Source organism: Caretta caretta, chromosome 3 (genome assembly GCF_965140235.1).
Source record: "Caretta caretta isolate rCarCar2 chromosome 3, rCarCar1.hap1, whole genome shotgun sequence".
Lineage (NCBI taxonomy): Eukaryota > Metazoa > Chordata > Testudines > Cheloniidae > Caretta > Caretta caretta.
Window position 1 is genome coordinate 166,866,855 of NC_134208.1, and position 21,359 is coordinate 166,888,213.

General features: G+C 42.8%; 1 long non-coding RNA gene across 1 annotated transcript in view; it reads left to right on the forward strand.

Annotated features, from left to right (window-relative positions):
* The window catches only part of LOC125634947 (uncharacterized), a 193,325-nt gene that overhangs the window by 35,612 nt on the left and 136,354 nt on the right, over positions 1-21,359 (forward strand). The window contains exon 4 of the long non-coding RNA XR_007356092.2: positions 3,276-3,332. This is a non-coding gene — a long non-coding RNA (uncharacterized LOC125634947). The remainder of the gene's footprint in view (positions 1-3,275; positions 3,333-21,359) is intronic.

Consider the following 21,359-nt stretch of genomic DNA (forward strand, 5'->3'; position numbering starts at 1 on the left):
TCTTGACCTGGAGGGGAGTGCCTCTAAGGAATGAGAGAGGAAATTACTCTCCTCAGCAGAAGTGCTAAAAGGGCATTGTCAGTGGTTTTAGTGAGATGAACACCTTTCCACTGAGAAACTGAGGCCACCAAGCTGCTTTATATAGGCCAACGAAGAGCCACTGCACGGTAACTTTTGATCACTAGCTGCTGAGCTGGGCTGGGTTCATATGATTGACCTAGTGCTGAAATCCTCTGAATCTTCAACTCTCATTAAAAACAGGGAGTTTTAAGATGCACCTCCCAAGGCTCTAGGAAAAGTGTGTTCCAGGCTTTATTCTACTGTTTCTAGGAAAGTCAAAATGAATTTCTCTTTCTTAATTCACATCTCTGTATATTTCCCCCTCTTGCTTACACCTTTTAATTTTTAATTATGTGAATTATAAACAAGATAATAATCTTCAGTTTGAATATGCTAGTTTGTGTCAATCACAAAAGCCTATGGGAGACTGTCATTACCAGATGCTGAATACCCACAACTGCCCTTAATAGTTAGTGGGTACTGGAGGTGTGACGCACCTCTCTAAATCGAGCTCCTACAACTTTACTTGTAAATTTTTTTTAATTGAGTCTTAATTTGGCCTTTCAGAACCCTAGTAGTTTGTATCTCAGCTTCAATGGTACTGAAGCAGTGTGTTTAATATTAAAAATGCATCATTTTTCAAGTTGAAAAGTAATTAGTGATAAAATAAACCTAAATACTGAAAAATGTGCTTAATTATGTAACACAAAATGTTAAGTGATGTATTTCCCCACCCCACCCCAATGGAGCACTTAATCCTCAAAGGATAAAGTTCTCTCAGGGGAGTAGATTGTTCTGGGATTGGTAACAGGATATGAATCCCTTCACCTCTAGGTCATTATTTCATGGCCGTTAAGTGGCTTAACTGAAATACATTGGTGGTCCCAGTCTAGTTCCGAGCAGGCAGGTGTCCATGCCACATAAACTATCATCGTAATTGACACCCTTGTTGGTAGCCTCAGACGAGAGGCCACAGTCTGAGTGAACACAGAGCCAGAATCACTCATTAACCCCAAGGAATATTTGCTCTAAGTCATAAATGAGGCAGATTGGTGTGGGGTTGTGGAGAAGAGCCACTGATGATGCTGTACTTGTTCTGTGGCTGAACAGAGGACATGACTTTCCAGAGCTGCTAATTCACTGGCTTTCATGAGCACTAAATACGTTTTAAGAAACAATGCATGAATGTGCTGTATCTAGCTATGACATTGGGCTGTGCTTTATTTTCAGTGTACTGCCCCTTTAAATTACTAAGCAGTCTTCCATTGTGCATAGCTGAGCAAACATTTTGGTATTTTGAGCTCAGTTCAGACTGTCCAAAGAGACAAACAGACTGTGTTCTCTCATGGTGATTGGCTCTTTCTTGTTCTTTTAGTCTTTGTGTGGAAAACACATAAAAATATCCTTCTGGAAAACTCAATTTTTCAAGCAACTACTGATATCTAAAAAGGATTTGCACTGATTCCTGTTGATTGGAAAGAGAACTATCTTCTGATCCAGTGAACAGAAACGTGGAGTGAAATATTAGTTCCATGTCAATGGGCGTTTTGTCTTTGACTTCAGTGGGGCCAGGATTTTACCCAGGCTGTTCATAAACACCAGCTAGAATAGGATGCTAGGTTGTTATTAGTAATATCAAACCAGTTGGTACAGTGGCTGAAATAAATCAGGCTGGAAACACAGTAGGTGATAATGACAGGTATACTGGGGAATAGACTGAGCCTCCGGAGAGTAAAAGAAGATAACCCTTTGGATCAGCTATGAATTTCACCACCCAGCTGTGGGGTGTGTAGATAAAGATAACGGGCGTGGGGGGGTACAGGTTTTGTTTCACTATTGACGTGATGCCTAGATGAACTTTGACATGTCGCTGACTGTAGTTGTTTGATAAGTGTAAGACGTGAAAAGCCAGCAATAACACTAGATGGTATCAAATCTCTAAAATAATATGTGTTGGAAGGTGGTAGGAATAAACACTGCAGTACAAAAATAAAAACAGAAAAAAAGTCACAACTCATTCATGGAGGTAAAGAAACATCAGAGGAAACGGCTCTTTCATTTTCTTCTATTTTTTTAACAAGAAAATTATAGACATAAAAAAAACCTTTTAAATGTTGTGGCAAAGCCAAGCGATCTGCTGCCAACATTTGAACACAGGAATCCTTCAAAAGTGTTCCGTTGCCAATACATTTGATGCTACCTGGGTAAAAAATATTCTCTCCCCCTCTGCCACAAAACCACCAGTTCCATAGCCTCCATCCCCCAGTACTTTCGCTGCTACTCCCCATGTTACAACTGCTCTCTGACTAAATAGAGAGCTTTACTTGTCCGGACTGTCAGTTCAATGACTTCCATAGGTTCTAAAGGCGCATGAAAATATGTTTCTAAAAAAATAACTAAACTAACATCCTCATGTTTTAACCTGCATCATCAAGGTTACATTCAGAACCTTTTAACAGGGCCAAATCCGCAAGATTTGCATTGGAATATTTTTTGACAATTTGAAATCCTAGGAGTTTTGTTCAAATAAGGGCTGCTGGATTGAGCTCCTAAAGATCGTACCGGCCAGGATGGTCAAATGTCAGTCATTCAGATCAAGACCCATCTGAGACTTAGATGTTTATCCAATTTTTATCTGACCCTCTTTGTTCTGGAAACATTCTGAGAACAGATCTCATGGGAATAAATCTTATGAGAATAGCAAAGGCTGAAGATATAGAAAACAGGAAATATTACAAGATTGTTCTGTCTTTGGTGAGCCTGGTGAAGAACTGTTAGCTTCCCATCTCCACTCTCCCCTGCAATGGTTATTGCAGTACCAGAATCCCCCTGCATTATCCTACTCCCAGTCAAAGACACCCTCTGAACTGTCTCCGCCACAACCTTATCCTGCAATGCTGTGAGCCTCCCTGACTTTCTAAATACTGTAGCTCTGTGATTTCTTCTCCCCTCTTCTGCATTACTCCAGCTTTAATGGGGCATGTTAGAGAGACAAGATGGGTGAGGTAATATCTTTTATTGGACCAACTTCTGTTGGTGAGAGAGACAAGCTTTTGAGTTTACACAGAGGTCCAATAAAATATATTACCTCATCCACTTTGTCTCTCTAATATCCTGGGACTGACATGGCTATAACAACACTGCCCTACAATAATGGGGGATGGGCACTCCTGATGCTCCTCATTTGACTAACTCCATTTTTCCTAATGTCATAGACTCAGGAGAAACAGAGGAGCCTGGAGAGACTTTGAATCAGGCCAAGACTTTCAAAGGTAAGTATTGATTTTGGGGCCCCCAACTTGGGACATCTTAAAAGGGCCTGATTTTCAGAGGGGGGGAGGTGCTCAGCATTTTCTGAAAATTGGCCCCTTTGGGAGCACAAAGTCACTTGTCATTTCTGAAAATCTTGACCTCCATGCCTGGCACTGGCATGAACAACAGCTTCTGGAGAACGGCAGTGTGACAAAAAATTGGGAGATGGGGTCAGGAAGGGGTGAGCACAGGAAGTTGAGTATCAAAGCAGCGGCTTCACAGGTGTGCAATACAAAACAAAGCAAGCCGCAAGCCTCACAAATAACAGTGCTGTTACCCCTTTTGACCTGAGCAACTAGCCAAACATTCGGGGTCTGGTAGGTTGTTCCAGTTAGGAGGAAAAATTGGTGACAGTCAGGTATTTCTTTCCGAGTAGCAGCCGTGTTAGTCTGTATTCACAAAAAAAAAAAAAAAAAAGGAGTACTTGTGGCACCTTAGAGACTAACAAATTTATTTGAGCGTAAGCTTTCGTGAGCTACAGCTCACTTCATCGGATGCACTTTCTTTGATGCAGTTTTGTCTATTTACAAGGAACGTATTAAGTCTTGTGCCTCTGAATGCAGAAGGAATTGAACTGCAGGAAACAGCTCCTTTTGCTCACAGGAGCACCTCTGTTCTTTTCAGCCAGCACCTCTGGTCCCTAAAGTCACTCCCCAGGTTTTTCTCCAAGGCCATACACCTCTTTCAGTGTCTCATTCAGGAGGTCTGTGTGGCTTTTTTGCTCTGCCCTGGAGTCTCTCTCTGTTTCTGTGTATTCTGTCTTGCCCTCCCACCTAAACAATAACTCAGTCCAGAACTCCTGGATGGGTTCACAACCTCTTTTGTCTTACGTGAGAGGTTGTGATTAATTTTTCCTGCCAGCTATGTTAATTGAAGGGGGCATTCACACCCAATCTCAATGAGATTTTAATTCAACCCATAACTAGTGTTCACGCAGCTCATTAACAGTACCAAAAGGTTTCAATAGTTACTGCAGCTTCCAGGTTAAAGTTACTATCCCAGTTCAGGATTTGAAGCTCTAGCATGGACTCTGAGAATAATAGAACTAGAGAAGATCCTGTATCGAATGCCATCTTGTTGCTTTGACCAGTCACCTTTTAAATATTTATGTTTTATTTTTATCTCTGTATTAGTGAGACATTATTTGTGCACAGGCTGTTAAAAACAGTTCTAAGGGAAACACACTTCCAGCTGGTTTCCTCCTGTTTTCCATCTGCTGCATGTATGTGTCTTTGGAGGCATTTAACTGTTTCTTGTCATGGTAATTGGTATTTTTGAGTAGCGGAGGTGGGAGGGGTGGGGGAGAGAAACCCTGAGGCATCTGTGTTTGTGCTCAATTGATCTAAAAGAGATCATCCTGGTTATTTCCTAATAAACATTACACACTTTTAAACTAGATGGAGTGGGACAGGGAAGGGTAATAAACATCAAGGGACTTTAAGTTTTTAAGAGTTAACTTCCCCAATTGGTATCTTTGTATTCCTCTATTTATGCATCACTACTCTTTCACCATTTAATCTTAAATATGTAAATCCTCAATTTATCTGGAATTACTTAGTGAAAGGCTGATGTGTGAGTGTGGCAGATTATAATATTCCATCACCACCCCTGATCCTCTTTACCTCTTATTCTTTTCATAGCAGATCAAAAAAAGCTGTATGCGTGCCACAAGAATATATTATTTTAAGAGACTTGGACTTAGAAATTGATTTCCTTGATGAGAAAAGGAAAAGTCTCCTTGTGACCTGAAGGGTCACTTCATAATCCTGTCACTCTACATCAAAAAGCTTTTTTTTTTCTTTTAGTAGAAGATGAGAATATTTCTGAAAAGGAATTAATTTTTCAGATACAGTGAAAACGATGACTTAGAGAGACTTAGTAGATGAGAGGGCTGTCCTATTCAGAATACATCTCCTGTGATTAGAACAAGCTCCGAATATATTTTAGGGTCAGTTTTAGATGGCGATTGGGATTTGTACTTTGGGATGAAACTGATCTTATATTTTTATCAAAGTACTTAAGGTTTAAGCTGTAGTCTTCCCTTTTTGCAAAGGGATTTTGCAGGTTTTTGTAATGGGGATTGGTGCAAGCAGCCAATAATTTCTGTGTATGGGTTTTAGTTAATAGGATATTTTGAAATTAAATGACTTTCGTCACCAATAATTAGGTTAAATTGGTAATACTTTTTTTGAAAGTGTTTCTTAATAAAGAGCAACTGATACTGATGTAGCATTTCATAAACTATTTTATGTATAGAATAAATTGAATCTAACTTAATGAAATGTCATAAAGTCAGATGTTTAAAACAACACAAAAATTCCAAAAATTATTATAAATTTATAACATGCTCTGTGCGTGTGGGTCTACAAAATATGAAAATCCTAGCTATTGTGTATGTACAATAATGGAGATAATTATACTATGGCAGTGGTCCTGAGGCCAGGAAGAGGATCATAGCCCTTTTGTGCAGGGAGCTGTACAAAAATAGAGGTAGGGATGGTCCATGCTCCAATGATCATACAACAATAATATACATGCTTGTATTCTATGCCCACTAAAATATATTTTATAATATGCAGCTATATTAACATGCATGTATAGTGTATATTTTGAATGTAGCGTATATATATAGACAAATGCAAGTCCTGGTTCTGCAATTAGATCCACTGCTAAGAGGATCTCTGCACCGATATATGTGCAGGGGTACATGCTAGTGGATCCAGTTGCAGGATCAGAACCCTAGAAATATTGTTTGACCTGGAAAAAGCGCAGCAAATTATTGCCCAATGAAAAAACAGTTCCTGAGATTGTGGTAATTGGGCCAAATGCTTAAGGCATTATTGCCTAATAGAAGAAAGTATTGTTACCTAAGGACTGTTGCAGAGGGTCTATTGGTTTTATTAGGCTTTGGTGTTTTTTATTTAATGAAGATATTTTGTTTGTCTTTGTGATCCCTGCTGTTTTGGTAGTGTCTGTGTTGGGAAATCTACAGAAAGATGTCCTGCACGATGAGGCTGGAGAGCCAGTGTAGGGCTGTGGGGTGAGCCCCAACTGGAACTTCTATTCTGAATCTAGCCCCTAGATGTGGGTGGTAGTTTCAATTTATAACCACTGGACCCAAATCTTCTAGTATGGGGCAGACTCAAAATCAGATGGGGGCCTGTTTTTAGGTTCCAGTTCAAATGTGAAATGCTGCTGGACATCTGATGTGAATCATTGATTTTGTAAGGTTTCCTGAATTCAAGATGGTGGAGATATTTTTTTGATACTGTGGAAACATGGTGAATCCTAGAACTTGAATGTAAACCTTTAGTCTAAACCTAATGCAGATAAACACCATCTCCTGGTCCATCTTTAATTAATAAGAAGAGTATATTCAGGACAGTAATTTTCTGTACTTTACAAATAGAATAAATTCTCTATGCATTAGTAGGATCTGCAAGATGGGGGGAAGGTGTTGAACTCATCCAAAGCAAAACTGGAAATAAAAATTTCACATCAACCATGTGAACCCCAACAGCTGAATTTCATGCAACTCTAGGTACAAACATTTAGAGAAAAGTTGAGAGGTCAATTTCCTAAAGTTCAGCCATTTTGTAAGGGATCTTTCAAAAGCCAGTGCTACATCTGCTCATTAATCCTTAAAAAACAAAAAACAAAAAAACAGACAAAATAACCTTCCTTTCTATTCTAAGGGGTACAAAATGTTTGCTCTTCCACTTAGGGTTAAATTCAAGAAGTTGCAGGTTGCCTAAATCTATTTAATCTTTGGCAAATTATTTCTAATGTCATATAGGCGGTTTTAGATGTGGTTTGCTCTATGCTGAATTGGAGACTCCCTTCCCCCTGCCCCCATCCACAAAACAAACAAAGACAGTTCAAAATTCTTTTCAATTCAGGTTCTGAAACCGCACCCATCACCATGGTATTTGAGTGCCTTCCCATTGTGTATTAAATGACATGACTCCCATCTGTTATGTATGATTCTTTCTTTCAAAACTAGCCATGAACTTACTCCACCTTGCCCTTCTTCTGACCTCTTTCCAAACCTGCTCACTCTCCACAGTTAGGGTGTTACTGTTTCATCTGTGCTGCCTATCGTACCATACCTGTAACTTTCCCATCCCACTCTACACCCCAGCATTGAGACTGAGTCACTTCCAGTCCAAACATTTCCCTACAAAGCTCTGCTTTGTTTTTCTTTAGCTTAAGACTGGCTCTCCCCCAATGCCTTTTGTGATGCTGTTTGTAAAGGAACTTTCCTAAAAAATGAACCACATTATATTATAAATATGACCTAAAAATTCCCATAAGTTGCTTATTTTATGGAATGGTTATTATAATGGGATACTAACTCTGTCACAGCCCTCTATTTATCAGCTAATATATCATTCCACTGTAGCAGTGTTCTAAAGATTGTTGAAATACAAACTTACTGTATTTGATCCCAGTGGAAGCCGGATGTAGTTGTTCTCTGAACTAGCTTTCAGAGAGGAGTCTTCAGAACTCTTGTAACTATATTTGATCAAAGACATTAAACCCCAAAGTGTAGTATATAAATATTGAAACATATTATGAAAAAAGTCTATCAGAAGTCAAATGGGTGTTTGTACAGGATTTGCCTATTGTTTCTGCAAAGGGGAAAACTCAACTCGGAGAATGGTTTCAACACACCAGTTCCTTTAAAATGAAAAATACAGAGCCAGTTCCATTCTTTCCAAATGAAATCTAAGCTTGCGCCAAAAACTGAGCTGTCCAGGTTGACAACATTCAGGAAACTGTGCTCTTCTGGAGAGATGACTGTAGTGGCAAAGATAAACCGGCAGGAAGATTTCTTTGGAATGATATGAATTTAATGAATCATATCTATATAAAAAATCCCCAGCTGGTCTCAAATTTCTGGGAGATTTGAGTGATAAAAGATATTTCCCCTGTCCTCTTAGATGTATATTAGAGATGAGAGGGCTTGGATAAACCCTCCTGGGAATCAAGCTTTCCTTTTCTTAAATTTGTGTTAAAGAATGAAAAGAGCCATCTATGTGCTTGAGCCTTAGAAGGATATAATTAGTTATTTGCTATTATTGGACTTAAAAAAATGGTCTACTCCCACTCTTTTATATTTAAAGAAAATAATGGGATTGTCAAAGCAACATATACAACCCCGCCCACACTGTTCTCATTTACCCTCCTCCTCCCATCATCCTTGCAAGCAGCATCCTGTCCCCCTATTAGCACATTGATTTATTTAAATTAAAAATAATGATCTTCTTTCTCCCTCTCCTCCTCCAGCTGCAGAGTTTCTCTCTTATTAACAAATTGATTGTGGTATTGGTGTCAGTATGGCTCATTTGGTAGACCTTTTGCCTAAGGTCCAGAAGATTGGTGGAAGCGGGGGGTGGGGGAGTGGAGAGGGAAGGGAGTTCAGCTTTCACACATGGATTTTGGACCAGGCCCAAAGCTGACACTAGAGATGCCAATGAGACATTAAACCGAGGCTCCCTTCTATGGTGATCGTCCAGCTGGATGTTAAAACCCCCATGGTAGCTCTTTGAAAAGCGTATGAGAGATAACACCAATGTACTGGCTGACAACATCGGCTCTAATATCTGATCCTGCAGCTCTCACTCAGGCAAGTGGTCCCAATGTAGTCAATCCCGGGTACTGAAATCGATAAGACTACTTGTGTGAATGAAGGTTTCAGGATCTGCCCCCAAATCAGTATGGAAGCTCTTGCGGAGTGCATGATGGCTGCTGTGTCCCTACTCCATTCACTGCATGGCGAGTCCCACTATGTACTTTGAGCTTTAGGATGTCATGAGTCCTAATAATACCGCATACACCCCAATTCTCTTCTATTTATTTAAAACAAAACCTCCAAGGTCTTTTCCCCCTTCAAGCTGTAGGAAACCCCAGCCTTGTTCAGTGAAATGTCTCACACGCACACTTTAAAAGCTGGCCACTTCCAGCCCTTCTTCCAGCTTTACTGCTTGTGATACCTCCAGCACAGGATCCAGTGTGAGTACTACTCATTAATAACTAGCTGCTGTGGGAGTAGGGCTGGCAGCTGTAGGTGGTGAGCAGGGCCAATCTGAGAGGGGGCCAGAAGGGCCATTTGGCCTGGGCCTCAAGCTCAAAGGGAGCCTCAAATTTGGACACTTGTTAATTTTTTGGCATTTGATAAGTTTCGCAACTTGTTTTTATGCTCACGAAAGCTAGATTTTTCCTCAATAATTAATCTATTTGTGCAGAAAAAGGCTAGAAAAACATTTGTTCAATACAAAACTATTCAAATTATGTCTCACTCTTTTTTTGGTGCCTTATTTTGTTTTCATGTGTCATCATTTTTTATTTTTATTATGGCTAGGGGCCTCAAAAGCTGGAAGTGGCCCAGGCCCCTCTGGATCTCTGAGAGGGCCTGGTGGTGAGCTAAAGCAGAGTCATCTTGTTCACCCATAATTTGTATCTCTGGCAGATAGTTTTCCACAACTTCATTTATAGCAGGTGCTGTTAAAAGTGGGACATTTACCACACCTGGAACTTAGATTTACTAAGATACTTATGGCATTCCCCAGTATCTCTGTTGGAAATAATGCAAATACCAAATGCAAATGTAGTATGTACATACTCTGTTTTTTCTATTCTCCATGAATTGTTTTTCAGTCAAGGGATCATGTCACTTATGCTCATGTACAGCATATAGTGAACTTAGGTTTGATATTTTTGACAGTACTGATGTTCAGCAGTTTAACTATAAAGTGGTCTCGCTATTATAGACAACTTTATTAAGAATAATATATGTGAATGTTCTAAACTATCTGTGCTGGAGAGACCCATAGGCTCTGAGATCTACCTAAGCATATGGGTCAGTTAGTCTTATGGAATCTCCTTGTAGCTATAAAATGCATTTTGATGACCTAGGGTGAATGTCCTTTGTTCACTCCACTCTGTGGGTTTTTGCTCTTGCAATTAGTTTCTTTATTATTATTTAATATTTGTATTATGGTAGCTCTTACAGACCCTAATCAAGATCAAGTTGCAGTGGGGGAGGTTTAGGTTGGATATTAGGAAAAACTTTTTCACTAAGAGGGTGGTGAAACACTGGAATGCGTTACCTAGGGAGGTGGTAGAATCTCCTTCCTTAGAGGTTTTTAAGGTCAGGCTTGACAAAGCCCTGGCTGGGATGATTTAACTGGGAATTGGTCCTGCTTCGAGCGGGGGGTTGGACTAGATGACCTTCTGGGGTCCCTTCCAACCCTGATATTCTATGATTCTATGATCAGCGATCCATTATATTAAGTGCCATACACACAGTAAGATCCAGTCTCTATCTGAAAGACCTTACAACCTTAATAGATATGACAGACAAAGAATGTGAGAGAGGAATTTTTTTGTTCCCATTTTACAGATGGGGAATTGAGGCACAGAGAGCTAGAAATTCACTCAAGGTCACACAACAAATCTGTGGCCATTCTTGTTAAATCTTCCTATTGCCTTGTGAGACACCCACTCACCTTCAAGCATCATTCCCGGCTCCTGAGCAACTGGCTTCATCTCCTGTTTTTCAGTCAGCTTCTTAAGCATCCAAAATGGGTGCAGAGGCTCTGCACTATGACAGGGATTTCCCCCTATTCCCCCTGCCCCCAGTAAAGGTGCTCATCAGCCATGGCTGTTCCATGGCACAGAGCAGCCAGCAGCCAGGAGGGGGAGTAGCTAGGCTTTGCCCAGAGGAGGAGAGGGGGAAGCAAGAGACCGGCAAGAGCAGCCTAGGAAGGGAGCAGGATTGTGGCTCTTGCTTCCTAGCACATAACCCATGAGCAGAAGGCAGAAGGAGAGAGGGGGAAAGTTGCTGTTGCCCCAGAAGACAGACAAACTTGAGGGGAAGTCAGATGGGAGGATTGTGGGGAAATTCAGAGAGGGGAGCTTGAGAGAGAAAAGGGGAAGGTAAAACAGGAAGTGGAAAATGAGAGTCAGAGAGAGGGAGGACAATGGAAATAGTAGGGAAATTAATGGATTCGGTGGTGAGGTTTATGTAAATGAGGTAATGCATAGGCATTGAATATATGGGTATTAGCTCCTTTGCATTACATCTCCAGATAGCTAGGGCCATAGGTATGTATGTGACAGAACTGAGAAATGAATCCAGATCTCTTGGGTCCCATCCAGTGCCTTAACTACATCACCATCAACCACTATCTTTCTTTCCATCTGGAGAGACATCCACTGTGACAAGCAAGGAGCGGGAACTGCTAGTAGGCTTTTTGCTCCCCACTCCAGGTAAGTCAATGTTAGGGAGATCCTTGAGAAAGGGCCCTTCTATACAGCCATGATAATTCCAGCCCTCAGCATTGTATGATGGATTATCACTTTTTTTTGTATGACCTAAAGCTGGACATAGTATTTACAGTGAAGTCTGACAAATTTAGCCCCTTTTTCTGCTCATGGATCATCTGCAAACTGTCTTTGATTTTTACAAACTGGTTCATTCATCAGAATTATTAGAGAAGCAGATTATTGAAATATATTTTCATCGTATGGTTAGCTTGCAAACTATTAGCTATGATTATTTCTTAAGTCTGTTCACTTTATGATGCTTCCGATGAAGTGAGCTGTAGCTCACGAAAGCTTATGCTCAAATAAATTGGTTAGTCTCTAAGGTGCCACAAGTACTCCTTTTCTTTTTTGCGAATACAGACTAACACGGCTGTTACTCTGAAACCATTCTTTCAACAGAAGTTTACTAACACTCGTAGCAAATAAAAGGGGTCACAAGTACAGGTGAAGCAAATCCATAGTTTTGATTCAAATTAATGTCTGAAAAAAACACTTTTGCAGAACCCACCTGGGTTTACTCTGTTCTAGAGTCATTATGTCCCCACTGGTTACTTTCTTCCATTTTCCATTTTATGGCATTTTATGTGCTTCTTGGAATACACTGAAATAAGCCGAGCTGTAAACTTTAAAAAAAACTAGAGTTTTTGATCTTCTACAACATTTGCCATCTGCTTAATTCTGGTGTCTAAAAATATTCAGTCATTGCTCTTGCTCACATGCTTGTTGAGAAAATGCTAGAGCTGTTAAGTCATAAAAGCACACTGTGTGTGGGGAGGAGGCGGGCGGGGGGTTCTACCAGGAGAATATGCTGTCTGATGGGAAAAATAGAGGAAAAGACATCTCTATTTTATGTTTTCAAAAGGCAAAAATGAAAAAGCAACATATGTTTCAGAGTACTAAAAAACTGGGAAAAATTAGACTATATTTAGAATGTTACTATTTTCTTTCTAAGATAACATGAGCCAAATTCGCACCTATATGGTATTATGATAGACCAGGGGTCTCAAACACACGGCCCGCGGTTATTCCCTGCCCCCGGTACATGCGGGGCTGGACCTGCCCCCTGAATCTGTCCTGCAGCCGAATCCCCTGCCCTGAGCCCCCTGCCGCACCCCACACTCCTCCTGAACCCAGACCCCCTGCCCTAAACCCCCTGCCGCACCCCTCCTGTACCCTAACCCCCTGCCCTGAGCCCCCTGCCACACCCCACACATCTCCTGCACCCCAACCTCCTGCCCTGAGCTTCTGATGCACCCTGCACCTCTCCTGCACCCCGTGGGGGCAGGAAGGAGGCAGAGTTGGGGTGGGGATTTCAGAGAAGGGGTTGGAATAGGAGCAGGGAAGGGGTGGAAAGAGGCAAGGCAGGGGCCTCACGGAAGGGGTGGAGTGGGGGCAGGGCCGGGGCAGCGGTGTGGGGAGGTGGTCAGTGGTGCCGCCCTTGGGCCAATGTACTAGTCCTCATGTGGCCCTCGTGGTCATTTGAGTTTGAGACCCCTGTGATAGACTATGTGATTTACATGTCTTCAAAGAAGGGAAGAGTCCAGTAATCCAGCCCCTTGAAAATGGAATCCAATTTTATATATGAACAAATCATAAATTAAAGATGCTAGAGATGGAAAAGATGTCTTAGATCACCTACCCGTCTCCTTGACAGTGCAACAAGACTACTAACTAGAAAGTACGTTTTGGGAAATTGCTCCATTCAGCCAAAGACTCCAGGGTCTCCAAAAGAATAAAGATTAAGTTTAATGTAGTGGACTAACAAATATGCAGAATACAGGATTCTTTCTGTATGATATGGTTGAGATTTTCAAAGCCAAATAGGGAATTTAGTCATACAACATCCATTCATTTCAAATGGGGGGAGTTGTTGCTAAATTCCCTGCTCAGGCTGAGCTTTTCAAAGCTATCTTAAGGTTTTGTATAGTGCCCATCACTGTACTATCTAAATATTTCTCTGAATAAATGTCCATATGGAGGTCCCTAGTGAAGTTGACCAGATCATTCTGTATTTGTTTGTGAATTGCTGATTTGAGTGTGAGTGTGGACCATTTGTATGGACTTTGTGTAAGTCTCAGAGATGAGGTATTATGGTATTGTTATAACTGATGTAAAATCAAGATGAGACAGCACTCGCCACTGCTTACTAACTTACTAATTTATTCAAGTAACCCTTGGGTAAACAAAGATGAAATATGCCACTCATTATAGTTTAAAAGGAAACAAATAAAAATAGAGCCAGATGACAAAGTTAAGCTCTGAATCAAAACTTCTTTAAAGATGGTCCTGCAAAAGAAGAAATATGGTTATGCTTTTTCTTTGCTATTTGATGACATATAAAAATGGCCTGACAGGTGGTGTGTGTTTTTAGGGGGTTGATTTCTGCTTTTATTTATTTCTTTTTTTAAACTTAGAAATATCGGGAATTTCAAGTCTTCTTAGGAATTGCCATAGCAAATCAGAGCAGAGGTCCATATGTCCCATATTTTTTTATATTGACTAGAGTCAGAGGAGAAGGTAAGAAACCCTATAGTGGCCATTTATGAAATAACCTGCCCATAAGGGAGGTTAATCTCCCTCACCATTGGCAGTCAGTGGTTGTCGCATTTGCTGAAGCAGGAGAGATTGTGTATTTTTTGTTCCTGTCTAATGTAACAGTGAAAGTTCTCATCCACACAAATGCCTTGTCAGTTTTCAAATACTACTAAGCTATTGTCATGTCTGACTTCTGGCCACAATGAACTCCACAAGTCAATTTCTTCCACGTGTTCATGAGGCACTGAAGGTAAGCAGATATTAACAAAAAGAAGTAAAAAAAAAAATTGAAACAATTTTATTGAAAATTCCTTATACACGTATGTTTTCGGCTCTTGTCAGCTGGGACGTTATTTCATTATCATAGAGTCTTCCAGGATGGAGATAACCTGAATTTCTAATGTAAAAAACAAGCAAAACAAAAAACCAAACCAACCTTTTTTTTTCCCTGTGGCAAAAATCTTGAGGGCTTATTTATACATCATAAAGAAGCTAAATGAAAAGGCACAAACCCAGTGCTCTCTCCCTTTAAGATCAGGGTGTACACTTCCATGGGCTTGGTTGGCACCATTATACATAGGTTTATGGCAGAGTTCTGATTTGATCCTGTTTGGATCTGGAGTTCTGAATTTTGGCACACGTGAAGGAAATAAAATGATGTAGGCCAAGGCTATGCTTAATTAGAAACATCCTGAAGTTAAAATACTTGTACCCGTGAGTGCCACACCTGCAAAGAATACTCAGAAGTAACCAGGTTAACTAACCACCCAAGTTTTCTGGCTGGGCACATGGAAAAAAAATGACTCTTAGAAGTTCAGTAGCTGAACTAATTACCTGAAAAGGATTGCCTGGGGTTGGACCTTTTATTATCTCATCAGCATTCAGTACTACTTCCATAGGATGAAGGAGAAGAAAAACCCCCCAGAAACATGAGAAGGAGATCAGATAAAAGGAGAGCAGTTAGAAGGGAGGGAAAAAATGCTTCTTAACTCTACTCCACACTTTCTCTTTGTAATAGATTCCCCCCTCCTAACCAACCCTATGTAGAGCAACTAGCATGTAATGAGTTCTGCAGAAATGGATCATCATCAGCATGCATGCAGGTGTCTAGTTTTGTATTGACTTGCTAGCTGCACTACAGGTTCCTTTGGAAGTAGGGGAAGGGAGAAGAGGGGTTCTCAAAATCCTTTTCTGAGGAGGCTGAGCAATTTAGTGATGCTTCTCAGAACTTCCCTCTGAATGTGGAGTGGAGTTTGGGCTAATGGGGAGTTTCCAGTATATATTAAGGATGTGAGGCACTCAGCATTGGATACACTAAAACAAGGCTCTGCCATTAGCACTAAAGATGTCTTATGGGACTATACACCCTGAACAGTTGGAAACTTGGACTTCTTACTGTCTGGGGTAGTGACAGCTGAAATCTCAGCTTCACTACTGTGCAATATTAAAGGTCTTCCCTGGCACCACTGGATCTTTTAATCATGGAGATAATCTTGCACTAATATACCCAAGATACAATGTGTCTGAACAGAGCTAACCAACTCTGGGGCTGATGAAAAAGGGCCTAAAGCCATCAGTATGCTCTGTTTCACTCAGAAATGGTGCACTAATATGCCTTGCAGCTGTTGTGGGTGTGACTGGCTGTCTGTGACTATTTCCTTAGTCTCTCTTCACACCGTGGGATGTTCCATGAACTTGTGCACTTTCTGTTTTGAGAGATTTTCTTGGCCCATTCGTTAAACCGAGGAGGTGCTGGAGGAAAAGATGGTAGTAAATGTAGCTTGCTCCCGCAGTGCATTTTTAACAAATGAGAACATTCTTCCAGAAATGCATGTTTGTGTTAGATGGAAATGTTTTGGCTTCACTCCTGTCCCTGAAAGAATGGTGTAATAGGAATTTGGGAAATGAGGCTCTCTAAAGTAATCTAAAAAATAGATCCACCTATTCAAATGGAAATTTCTAAAGAGGAGACCCAGGGAATTCTCTCCTCAGCAGAGGATGCTAAGACTAGTTCATTTTATTTGACTTCAGTCCACATCCAATTTTTGAGCCTGATTTGTCCCTCAGAAAATCTGGGCTATAACGTCCCAAAACACCCATCTGATGGGGCACTCTTTAAAAGAGATGCTAAAGCAACTTTCTGTCCAAACCTAAGAACAGCCATATGTCAGGTTGTCATTCCAAATCTTGCAGAAGGAACTCACTTCTTGCCTGTACTGGTGTAAAAGTGGCAATCATATTTGATGATATAGCCAAAAACTCATCCAACTAAATTAAATACCATGTCATTGTAACGTGTATGCGTATAAATGTCCTCTGCTACATAGAGCCAGAACTGCCCAACTACTTTATGTGTCAGGCTCTGTTTTGGCAGCAGCTAATGGAGATTCTCTTTTAGATTAGGTTGTGCTTTTGAATAAGGAGGATTGGAGTCTATCTTTACTATTGCTGTGAAGTTTCCCATGGCATGTGCAGCATACTGACAACTGGGAAGTCCTGGATGGCCTCAGATTTGTCACAAATAAGGTCTCATAACTGTTATTTTGAATCAATGCACTAAACTGTTAGTGTGTGTCTCAGCATAGAGATCACAGATGAACCACAGAATCATCTTTTCTACCTAATTTTCCCAAATAAAAAAAATCACATAAAATCAAATTAGGAAACCCCTACTCGCACAAGCAAAAAATTACTAAGGGCATGGCTACACTTGCAGCTGTAGAGCACTGTGAGTTCAACCTGCCTTCGTAGAGAGCAGTAGGGGAAGCGCTGCAGTCTGTCCACACTGACAGGAGCAAGCGCACTGGCGTGGCCACATTTGTGGCACTTGCAGCGGCATTGGGAGCGGTGCATTATGGGCAGTTATCCCACAGAGCACCTCTTCCCATTCTGGTGCTGTGGCTTGTGGAAAGGGGGTGGGGAGTGCGGGGCATTCTGTGTCCTGTCCCAACGCCCTGTGATGCATCGGTTTGCATCCCAACAATCCCTGTGCTTCCATCCACATTTGGCGCCATCTTTCAACGTTTTTTGTACTGTGCGCTCTGTCTTCCCTTTCGGTCTACAGGAATGGAGCCCGAACTGCTGAGGAGTATGCTGACGAATCTCGCCAGCACGTCACGTTTGGCAGTCGACTTATTCTTTATGATCCAAAGTGACAGTGAGGGCTCTGACAATGATATCGACTTGAGTAATGCATATGACATGAGTTTGCTTGTGGCATTCACAGACATGCTCACCACCGTGCAACGCTGCTTTTGGTCTTGGGAAACAAGCACTGAGTGGTGGGATCACATAGTCATGCAAGTCTGGGATGACGAGCAGTGGCTGCAGAGCTTTCGGATGAGAAACTTTCATGGGACTGTGTGAGGAGCTCACCCGCACGCTGCAGCGCAAAAACATGAGATTGAGAGCTGCCCTTATGGTGGAGAAGTGGGTGGCTATTGCAATCTGGAAGCTGGCAACTCCAGACAGCTACCGATCAGTTGCTAACCAGTTTGGAGTGGGGAAGTCGACCGTTGGAATCGTGTTGATGCAAGTTTGCAGGGCCATTAATCGTATCATGCTCAGAAGAACTGTGACTCTGGGTAATGTGCATGACATTGTGGCTGGCTTTGCACAAATGGGTTTCCCTAACTGCGGAGGGGCGAGAGAGGGCACGCATATTCCAATTATGGCACCAGCCCACCTAGCCTCTGAGTATGTTAATCAGAAGGGGTATTTCTCAATGGTTCTCCAGGCGCTTGTGGATCACCGTGGGCATTTTATTGACATTAACGCAGGATGGCCCGGAAAGGTGCATGACGCACACATCTTTTGGAACACTGGCCTGTTCAGGAAGCTGCAAGCTGGGACTTTTTTCCCCAGACCAGAAGATCACCATAGGGGAAGTCAAAATGCCCATTGTGATCCTTGGAGACCCCGCTTACACTTTAATGTCGTGGCTCATGAAACCCTATACAGGGAGCCTTGACAGCAGCAAGGAGCAGTTCAACAACAGGCTGAGCTGGTGCAGAATGACTGTGGAGTGTGCTTTTGGCTGTTTAAAAAGCTCTCTGTATTGGAAGCAGGACCTGGCCGATGACAGCATCCCCACGGTTATATCCGCGTCCTGTACCCTCCATAACATTTGTGAAGGGAAGGGTGAACGATTCATCCAGGCATGGAACTCGGAGATTCAACACCTGGAGGCTGAATTTGAACAGCCAGTGAGCAGGGCTATTAGAGGGGCCAGCGTCGGGCTGCAAGGATTAGGGATGCAATTTGAGGGAGCAATTTGAGGCTGAAAGCCACCAGTAATGTCTGGTGCCCTGCACGGGAGTGAAGTGCAGTGGTTCCAATGTCAGTAGGAATCTGTGTTTGTTACGCTGACTTGCAGTGCCTGTTTCTTTCCTGGGCTAAGGTATCTTTTACTTCATGCAATAATAAAGAATGTTTTCAAAGCCAAAAAATTCATTTATTGAAAAGAAAATTCATTTATTGAAAAGAAACACAACTGCTTGGAAAACAAAAAGGGCAAGGGGATGGGGTGGGGAACGGTACAATCACAGATTTGCGTATGTCCTGTTATCATACTCAGCCTTCCTGTCTGGAGTGCTGTGCAATGAGTGCTGCACTTCAGGATGGCTATACTGCATGGTGATGGTAAAGTGCAGAGGGTAAAGTGCAGAGGGTAAAGATTGTAGTTTTCAGGGCTGGGTGGTGAAGTTACAGGTGTTGGAGGCAGCTGGTGGTGGTAAGAACCCGGATGTTGGGGAAAGTGGGTTGGAGGTGACATGGGGGCACAAGGGAAAGAGTTTTGGGACAAGGGCTGCAGGGGGGGTCGGGCAAGGTAGTGTTCCCCCTGCATGGCTATGAGCACCTGGATCAAGTCCTCTTGGTGCTCCATTATGCTTATCAGCCGTTCCGTGCTTTGCTGCCGGAGCACTGCGCTTTTATGCCGGCACTCCTCATTCTGCTGGCGGATCCTTCTTTCACTGTCCCGCCACTCCTGCACTTTTCGATTTTCATTACTTGAACGCTGCATTACTTCATGCAACATGTCTTCCTTGCTTCTACGTGGCCTCTTTCTGATTCTTTGGAATCTTTCGACTAGTGATGACATGGATGGCTGAGATCTCAAGGTTGCATCTGTAAAGGCAAAATACAACACTTAACAGAGGCAGCATTGTTCACACCAGTCAGAGCAATGATTCCCCCATACTTAAGGACAAGCACAATCTACACAATAGCATAATTTTCCGGTTCCAAAGCGAGCGCACATAACCCACAGGAGCCCCAAAATGGTGAGTAAGCACAGGGTCAAGCGTGACTGATTGTTTCACAGCTGTACTGTCCTCTGGGTTTCTGTGCCTTGGGGAGAGCCAACAGCAGCAGGGGTCCCCTATACTGAACACTGTCCCCACATTTTCCACAGGAGTTTGTCCTGGAAGATATCTCGCTGCTGAGGGTGATCTGGGAAGCAAGGGAGGGTCTTCTACTGCAATGCAGATTCCGCCCTGGCCCATATGCAGCTTGCCTGTGTGCAGCAATGGTCCTCCCTGCTCCTCACGGCACAGTGACATGGACAAGTTAGCCTTACTGGGACAAGGAACACAGTGGCTCTCCTGAGAAACATGCACAAGCGCATTGCCCAAGTTCTGGATGAGACCTTTGAAGAGATCACTGAGGCCGATTACCACAATGTGAGAGAGCATATCAATGCCCTATTCCGCATTTAGGCATGCATGTAGCCCTAAGCCTCCTCACCCCAAGAGCCCGCACCGAATAACTTCCTTCCCAAAATAAAAGCCGCTTACCGGGAACCTCCTCTGGTGTTTTTCCTTCCCCAAGCACCAGCTGCCATGACTGGCTACCTTCCTCTCGGCTTGAGAACAGCTCCTGACTGCATGCATCTAGGGATTCCAGGGTGTCTTCCTCCGCCTCAGCACCCTTGCTCCCGCTTTGCTCCTCCTCTTCCTCCCGCCTTGTTGAACTGGGCTCTGAAGTGTCCATGGTGGTACTCAGAGTGGAGATGGGGTCGCCCCAAGTATCGTGTCCAGCTCTTTGTAGAAACGGCAGGTTGCAGGGGCATCACCAGAGTGGCTGTTTGCCTTGCGGGCTTTGCGGTAGGCATTCCACAGCTCCTTCACTTTAATCCTGCACTGCAGTGCGTCCCGGTCATGGTCCCTTTCCGTCATAGCCCTTGATATCTGCCCAAAGGTATCGTAATTCCTACGGCTGGAGCGCAGCTGGGACTGGACAGCTTCCTCCCCCGAAACACTGATGAGATCCAGCACCTCACCATTGCTCCATACTGGGGATCGCCTGGCGCATGGAGGCATGGTCACCTGGAAAGATGCGCTGAGAGCACTCCACACCTGGCTGAGCAAACAGGAAGGGGATTTTCAAAATTCCCAGAGAATTTAAAGGGTGGGTCTGACAGTTGGTCACCTGAGGGCAGGGCAGAAGAGTTCAAAGTGATGACCAGAGTGGCTAGCACAGGCATTGTGGGACACTTCTGGAGGCCGATCGGAGTGCACTATAGGACCAGGGCTTCCACACTGGTGCTGCAGCACTCCAGTGAGGGCACAGCAAACGTTATTCCACTCGCCGAGGTGGAGTACCAGCAGCGCTGTAGCCGTGGAGTCAGAGCGCTCTTCGTGCCTTGCCAGTGTTAACGGGTAGTGAGCTAGTGCGCTGTAACTCGCAAGTGTAGCCAATCCTTAAACCAGAGGGCTTGTCTATACATGGAATTATTCCACAATAGCTATTCCTGATTAACTCCACATGTGGACACTCTTGTTCTGGTTTATTTTAATCCACTTTAGAATCATAGAATCATAGAATATCAGGGTTGGAAGGGACCTCAGGAGGTCATCTAGTCCAACCCCCTGCTCAAAGCAGGACCAATCCCCAACTAAATCATCCCAGCCAGGGCTTTGTCAAGCCTGACCTTAAAAACTTCTAAGGAAGGAGATTCCACCATCTCCCTAGGTAACGCATTCCAGTGTTTCATCACCCTCCTAGTGAAAAAAGTTCTTCCTAATATCCAACCTAAATCTCCCCCACTGCAACTTGAGACCATTACTCCTTGTTCTGTCATCTGCTACCACTGAGAACAGTCTAGAGCCATCCTCTTTGGA